General features: G+C 40.8%; 1 long non-coding RNA gene across 1 annotated transcript; it reads left to right on the forward strand.

Annotated features, from left to right (window-relative positions):
• Positions 1 to 1,338: 1,338 nt before the first annotated feature.
• LOC122563008 lies at positions 1,339 to 6,410 on the forward strand. Its single transcript, XR_006315467.1, has 3 exons — positions 1,339 to 1,423; positions 5,517 to 5,579; positions 6,343 to 6,410. It is a non-coding gene; the product is annotated as an uncharacterized LOC122563008 (long non-coding RNA).
• The last annotated feature ends 1,941 nt before the right edge of the window (positions 6,411 to 8,351 follow it).

An 8,351-nucleotide genomic window follows, 5' to 3' on the forward strand; every position in this document is an offset into this window, starting at 1 on the left:
GATCAGTGAAGAGAGGATGCTAGGCCTCCCTGGATTCTCTAGTGGCCACTGGCTGCTACGAAGAGGAGCCCTCCATCCACTCCCCAGCAGTCACTTTACTGAGAAGAACCTTTTTATGGTTAAAGGTTGAAAAATTGAAGAAAGGGTGTTGTGACTTTGAAGCCCCCTCTCCCTTACTTATCCTCTTTCTCCAGCTGGATAGTCTGTCGGGGGAATCCAGCTCTAGCTCCAATAGCCTGTCCCTGTCCACTTTAACAGGACTGCAAGCCTGTCTCCATGCCAAAGTAATGATTCTAGTTACTGTTTCTTCATGGGGATGGATTTGGGATCTAGAAAGTGTCCCAGCCTCAGGAGACAGTCCAGAGAAAGTTCACTCAGCTGATTCTGGGCATGGAGGGTCTGTCTTATGGGGAGAGGTTGAGTAGGTTGGGCCTGTACCTACTGAAATTTAGAAAAACGAGTTTCAATCTTATTGAAACAACAAGATTCTTAGGGGACTTGACAGGTGGATGTGGAGAAGTTGTTTCTCCTTGTAGGTCAGTCTAGGACAGGAGGGAACAATCTCAGGATAAAAGTTTGCAACTCAAGATCAAGGTGGTGAGGAATTTCTTATCTCACAGGGTTTTTCTAAATTTCAGTAGGTACAGGCCCAACCTACTCAACCTCTCCCCATAAGACAGACCCTCCATGCCCAGAATCAGCTGAGTGAACTTTCTGTAATATTCTTTACTCTAGAGGATGGTCGAGGCTGGCCTGTGGAGTATGTTCAAGGCTGAGATAGAATTTTCATCAATATGAGAATCAAGGGTGATGGGGAATAGGCAAGAAACTGGAGTTGGGGATTATCAGATCAGCCCTGATCTTGTTGAATGACAGAACAGTCTCAATGGATTGAATGGTCTACACCTGTTCCTATTCTGGGCTTATTACTCAATCTTATTTTAGTGGTTGAAGGGTCAAGTTGTGGAACAGGCTCCCCAGGGAAACTATGGAAGTAGCTTATATTGATTGAAATCACATGGAATTTACATAAATTACAACAATTTGTTTCAGAAAATAACAGTTTGAGACATCGTGCATGAGTAATTTGAGAACATTATTAAGTATGGGTACTTTGCTTGGAAGGAATAAGAGATCTTAGGTTGAAAATCTCTTCTCCACTGGGATTTTTCCCTCCACTTCATGTCTGGATCTGTTGGAGACGACTAATTGATAGAGATTGATTGCGATGATTAGTCAATTGACACATTGTCATTGTATGATGTGACTATCAGAATGATAATTGACCAATTAGATAGACCTTATTTATTTTAATTGGCTAATAATTCCTATGTCCTTACATACAAAATTCAATTGACGGACTGAACAGACAGCATTAGGATTTCTAATATTGGGATAAACTGTTAGGGAATGTCAGCTCTAAGTGAGTATGATTTTGCAAGCTTATCCCTTCAGCTGTAAAATTACACAAAAGAGTTGGTGATTCGAATTTTCTGGGGTTAAAGTTCTGACTAAGTGTTGGTGATGAGCTTCGGTCTGTGTAGGATGAAAGAATAGGAATTCATTGGTGATGTAATAAATAACAATTGAATAGATGGTGCAATGTTTGACCTGTTTATGTAATGTAATGATAAATAGTTAGCCCTGTGCTTACAACAGAAACAGACGAAAGTCTATCAGGCTGCAAGTGTGGACAGAGGAAGGGAGGCTTAGTATTTCAGAGTTAATTATGTTGTTGAAATTAGATGATCAATTTTTGACTCTGATCGTCTGATTTTAATATGCAGGGCCTCACAAAGACTAAACTGGTTTTAAAAAAGACAAAAAATGATGATTTACACTGGTGCAGTGGTCATCTGACCAATCTGAAACAAGTTCACAAACCCATGAGTAAATAAAAACTGCTCTGAACTGACATCAAAATGACTGCATAAACTTTTTGAAAAGCAGGCTAAATCCAAACTGGCCAATTATTGTCCCAGTGAGTCTGCAGGTCATTCAGATATATGTATTTTCTGTTGGTTTATACCTATCCAAAAGTTTGGAGTGGCACAGTGACTCAGTCATTAGCACTGCTGCCTCACAGTGCCCGGGACCTGGGTTTGATTCCACCTTCAGGCAATTGACTGTGTGGAGTTCTCCCCGTGTCTGCATGGGTTTCCTTCAGGTGCTCTGGTTTCCTCCTACAGTCCAAAAAGATGTTCAGGTTAGGTGGATTGGCCATGCTAGATTGCCCATAGTGTCCAGGGATGTGCAGGCTAACCATGGGAAATGTAGGGTTGCAGGAATAGGATTGGTATAGGTGGGATATTCTTTGGACTCAAAAGGCAGAATGGCTTGCTTCAACACTGCAGCAATTCTGTAATTCTGCTTAATGTTAAGATGAAAATCTCTTGCAGATCATTCAATTTGGAAAAGGCAATTAAGCTGGATATGTGAATAAACAGAGGAACATATATGGTTCTGTCCTCAAAAGAGGGCACAAATGAACTCCCAGAAATGTGAGGGAACCAAGTTAGTGAGAGGGCAGAATTGAGTGAAATCAGTATTAGTAAGAAAACAGTGCTGGCAAAACTAATGAAATTAATGACCACTTGCCAGGGTCATATCCCAGTGTATTAATGAAAATGGCACCAGGAATATCGGATGCATTAGTGGTCATCTTCCAAAATTCTATAGAGTCTGGAGCAGTTCCTATGGAATGAAGAGTGGCAAATGGAACCCCACTATTTAAAAAGGGAGATACAGAAAAAGTAGAATTACAGACCAGTTCAACCTAACATCAGGAGTGGGAGAAGTGTTAGAGTCTATTATAAACGAAGTAATAACAGAACATTTGAACAAAGCCAACATGGGTTTATGATAGGAAAATTGTGCTTAACAAACTTACTGGCATTCTTTGAGCATTTAACTACTAGAATAGATATGGGAGAACCAGTGGATATGGTGCATTAGATTTTCAGAAAGGTTTTGATTAGGTCCTTTATAAGAGGTTAGTGGGCAAAGTTAAAGCACATAGGATAGAGGTAAGATATTGACATGGATCAAGACTTGGTTGACAGAAAGGAAAGAGAGAATGTGAATACATGGGTCTTTTTTCCAAGTGGCAGGCTGTAACCATTGTGGTATTGCAAGCACTGGTGCTTGTGCTATTCAAGAAAAATGTATATATTATAAATGACCTGGCTGAGGTCACCAAATGCAATAGTTCCAAGTTTTCTAACAGGACAAAACAGGGCAGAATTGTGATTTGTGAGGAGGATGCTTGGAGGCTTCAAAGTGATTAGACAAGTTCAGAGAGTGGCCAAGCACATGGCAGATATAGCACAACATGGCTAAATATGAAGTTATACACTTTGGTATGAAAAACAGAGAGCAACAGTATTATTAAGTGATGATATTTTGGGAAGTGGGATGTACAAAGGTACTTGGTGTCCTTGTCCAGCCAATGAAAATAGATAAGCAAGTGCAAAAAGCAATTAGGAAGGTATATTACCGTACATTACAAGGGGATTTAAGTTCAAAAGTAGAAAAGTCTTACTGTTGTTAGACAGGGCCTTGGTGAGACCACACCTGCAGTATTGCATGCAGTTTTGGTCTCCCTACTGAAAAAAGGATAGACTTACCGTAGAAGAATTGCAACAGATGTTCACTGTCGGACACCAGGAATGGCAGGTCAATCTTCTGAGGAGGGATTGGTTCAACTGGGCTTGTATCCATAGAAATAAGAGGAATGCGAAGATTCTACAAAATAAATGGTGGGTCTTTATTAACAAAATGCATACTATTCTGTATGATGGGGCAAATTTCCAGTATCCATTGGACCTGCTGCCCATCACAACCAGAGAGCCTTGAGATCAAGCTAACAATTACTTGCTGGTCTTACGTAAGAGTATCAAGCCGCTTGGTGATATCTTTAAGGTAGGGACTGTTATCGTAGCTCACTTTGTCTACATATGGGTTGGTATCTATTCCCTCTACCCGTAGCTACATTCAGGACATAAGGCATTCCTATTTCACATTCCCAATTCAAAGTCTTCAACCTATGCTGCTTCCCAGCCCTGACTTGGGCCTTCCCAGTCGAGGCCTCCAATCAAGCCCTTACTCCTTTTCCTTGTGTCACAGAGTTTAACACTGACCTCTAACCTCAGGCACAACTGCACAAAGTAGACTGCTGTACACCACTTTTACTTCAGCATGTGCCAGATGCCACGGGTTTCATATGAGTTGCTGACTTTTGTCTTGATGGCCATTAAAAACTAAATGATGCTAATAAGAAATATGTTACAACTGTAAACAGGACAGTCTGAGGTGTGACACATTGCAAACATACCATCAATTTGGTCTCTGCATCTCAACTGCCGGGAAATTGAAATTTTGTATCCCATTTAATCCAATGCAACTGCGCACACCACATTTCCCCAGTCTGTGGGCTCCATATAGCTCTTGGTTTCTCCTGAATTCCTATCAATAGATGAGTTTTGTGACCTTATTATCTTCCTGAGTTTGGACTGCTGTGTGAATTGTGCCTTGAGACCACAACCAGATCAGCCAAGATCTTATTAAATGGTGGAACATCTTGAAGGACCGAATGGCCCAATCTTGCTTCTGCATCCTATATTCTGACTTTTTAAGGTTAAACTGGAATAGAAATTGCCTTGAGCAGCTTTACCAGGTCATTGGTATACAATGGTGCCTTATCTTTCAGAGATCTGCTTTGAGAATGGGAGAACCAGTCTTTCAAGAATTCAACATAAAATAAATGCTAACTTCAGAGCACTGATAGGAATCATCCCACTCTCACCCACAGCAGCCATTTTGAGTGGATTTCACAACATAGACTAAAGATTAGTAGCTGTTGGGGGAAGGGAAATTCTTACAAATATTACAAGGCACTGGCATTTGGTCACATCATCCCGACTAGGATATATCAGCATTCCTTTCTCATTGTTGCTTCAAAAATCTGGAATGCCCTTCCAAATAGATTGTGGAACCTTTCCAGTCCAACAGCATGCGGACAGGAATTATTCAAGAAAAGGACCCATTGGAACCTTCTTAATGGTAACTGGTGACAGCCAATGAATGCTCTCTATTTCATATCGAGAATGAGTGAAACAAAACACACAAGTCAGGACAGAATAAAGATAAACGGCAAAAGTATGCAACAAATGGGTAGTGGATATGTATGTTCTGTATAAACAGTGGCAATGACCAGTTCAGCCAAATGGCCTGTTGCACTGCCAAATCAGTGGATAGCCCATGTGACTGCTAATGTTAGCCACCGGAAGCAAAAACATTGTTTAGATTTTTAAGAATCTTTCCTCTGTTGGAAGGTTGTGGATTCAGTTCCTAGTGACTTAAGCTTAGACTGAACCTCATTGCTGTACCCACTCCTTGGATGTTGCCTGACCTACTGTGCTTTTCCAGCACCACTCTAATCTAAACTCATTGCTGTAATGTCAGAAGTGCCATCTTTTATAGCAGACTTTAAACCACTGCTGTCCTTACTCTCTCAGGTAGATGCAAATGGCCCCGTGTCACTGTATGGAAGAAGAGCAGGGGATCTCCCCAGAATCTTGGTGAGTAATTATCCCTCAACCAGCATCATTCGGAAGATGCACTATCTGCTCCTAATCACATTGGTATTTAGGTGTAGAGGTTCCTAAATTGCAACAGCACCTACAATTAAATACTTCAATTGCTGTAGAGTCCATTGGGACTTCCTGATGTTGTGAAAAGTGGTATATAAATGCAAATCTTATTTTTCTTTAAACTTCTCTATTATTGCTATAGCTAAGTAAGGGGAAGACTATTCCAAAAACAGTAACAGTGACTTGAATTAGTGTTACATTCAATAATGTTAGGTGACCACACACAAGAGGCTTGAAGTCACCTCAAGGAATAACTGGAATGTATACAAGAGGTCATGTCACCACAATATGACCAGTTACCTCTCGCTTTGGGATCACTCAAAATGCCAGATCCACATTTCAATGCCAATTCAATGTCATTTGAACACGTCAAACATAAATTCAATAAAAGAACTGATTGCCTTTTTATTCTCTCCAATTTTATTATGAGGAATTGAAAGTTATAAATTGAAAAATGGAATATTTGATAATTATCACATTTAAATAAGTTACGAACGAGCACCAGTTTTCAGAATGATGCCATTCTGATATATACTGATGTTCACTGGGATATATCTCAGACCAAAACAGTACTGTGTACATTCTTACAATTATACATATTGATGTACAGTAACACACTGACATGAAACTAATCTATCAATTTATTGGAACAACCAACCAAAGACATATTTAATGCATTTTCTTTACTCAGGAGAAAAAATGGTTGTACCATGTGCTACCGCAGAGAGCACTGTGAAAAGGGACAACAGGTGGGACCAGGTGATTTTGGATTTTGGTTAACATGCGTCACACAGTCATTTCACATTGTTGTGATGAAGTTTCTGAAAGACTTTCATTTGTTGTTTCATTCATTGCAGTTGTATGCTTTTTATAGCTCAATGTGACAATGAGTCAGATGTCACTGTTTACCTCAGCGTACACAGTATATCATATTGTGTAACTTCAATAAAGAGCAGACTGAATGTCTCAATATAGCTTTGTGTCTTTAAGTTCAAATGGATAAAGAGCCATTTTGGTCTTCAGGGAGTTCTAGTTTCTGCTTGGCCTTTTAGACTGATCTGGATCTGCGATGTAACTGGCTTTCTTATCCTTGTACGTAATTCAAAATCACTGGGAGAATTGTTTCTTCTCAAGAAAGGAGCTCACCTTAAATCAACCTGTCAAATGATGGATAATGAATGAGTCTGATGAATAATTGATTAATTATTAATTCAAAACGATTTTGTGACAGGCACAATTTGTCTAACACATTACACTTTTGCTGCCAATGAATGCAGTAATCTAGTTAATCCAGGCAGAGGTAACAAAAGGGCCGTTATTGGCAGGAATTTCTAAGGAGGCTTCGTTCCTAGTACAGCTTTCACTGATGTCGTGTTGACATTCTGCAGTGAGTGGGGCTAAGGAGGATTGATCCACCAAAAACCTATTGACGCATTTTAGAAAGTTAAGGTAATACATTCACAGCAGAGACGGTCAGTATGATTCTGACTTTGTAACATCGCTTCCTTTATTTAAAGGAAACAATTTTGGAAAGCATTCAACAGAAAAGTACTGAAAGATGCTGAACATCTAAATATAACAGGGTAAAAACAATGACTGCAGATGCTGGAAACCGTGTTCCTGATGAAGGGCTTTTGCCCGAAACGTCGATCTAAATATAACAGATAATCTTTAATGCAGCTTTGATCCTCACATACGATTCAAAATGCGTTCAGAAAATTCCAATTTCTCTTTGCTCCCCTCTTCATTTCCTCTTTCCTCTTTTATGTGCTTTGTAAAGGTAGCTGTGAGATAAGACTGGAAAAGTGTGGTGCTGGAAAAGCGCAGCCTGTCAGGCAGCATCCGAGGAGCAGGAGAATTGACGTTTCAGGCATAAGCCCTTCATCAGGCAGGATGCTGCCTGACCTGCAGTGCTTTACCAGCACCACACTTTTCGTGATGCTGCCTGACCTGCAGCTGTGATCTCCAGCAGCTGCAGTCCTCACTTTGTCCTCGTAGCTGTGAGGTAAGACTAACAATATGATATTAAAAAACAATAAAGATGCAATTTGCTTAACCCTTGAATGAAATAGGTGACACAATGAGGAGAACATGGCATGAGTGGAAAAATGAGATTCTTGACATCCAGAAAGAAAAGTGAGTTTTCACCGAAAAGTTTAATCACCAGGTAAGGATACTGTAGCCAGTGATGAAGAGCTTATATGTATCAGCATCTCACTATTATCTAATCCACCCACAATTATATACAAGTTGTTATCTTCTCAGGCAATACAGGGTAACAAGTCCTGAAGTGAAGTCTGAGCAGCTGTAGTCCAGTGTAGACAGGCAGGAGGCTGGAAGAACACAGCAAGCCAGGCAGCATCAAGAGGTGGAGAAGTCATATTTCAGGTCTAACCTTTCTTCAGGACTGGGAGTGGATATGGGGGAGCTGCAGATAAAGAGGGTGGTGGGGCCAGGGTGGTGAAGTGGAGATAGGTGAAGACAGGTTGGGGATGTGAACTGGTTGGTCAATGGGAGCAATGAATCCGGTTGGTGGCTGGAAGGAGTGGAAGGAAGCAGGAGGGCTGGGAAGGGAGTTGGGGGATGGGGAGGGAGGTTATTTGAAATTGGAGAACTCGATGTTGAGTCTACTGGCATCTTGTCCAGACCAGCATTCCCCAGCATCCCAGGGCACACTTCATGGGCACTGGCCACCTAGCT

The sequence above is a fragment of the Chiloscyllium plagiosum genome, chromosome 26 (genome assembly GCF_004010195.1).
Source record: "Chiloscyllium plagiosum isolate BGI_BamShark_2017 chromosome 26, ASM401019v2, whole genome shotgun sequence".
Classification (NCBI taxonomy): Eukaryota; Metazoa; Chordata; class Chondrichthyes; order Orectolobiformes; family Hemiscylliidae; genus Chiloscyllium; species Chiloscyllium plagiosum.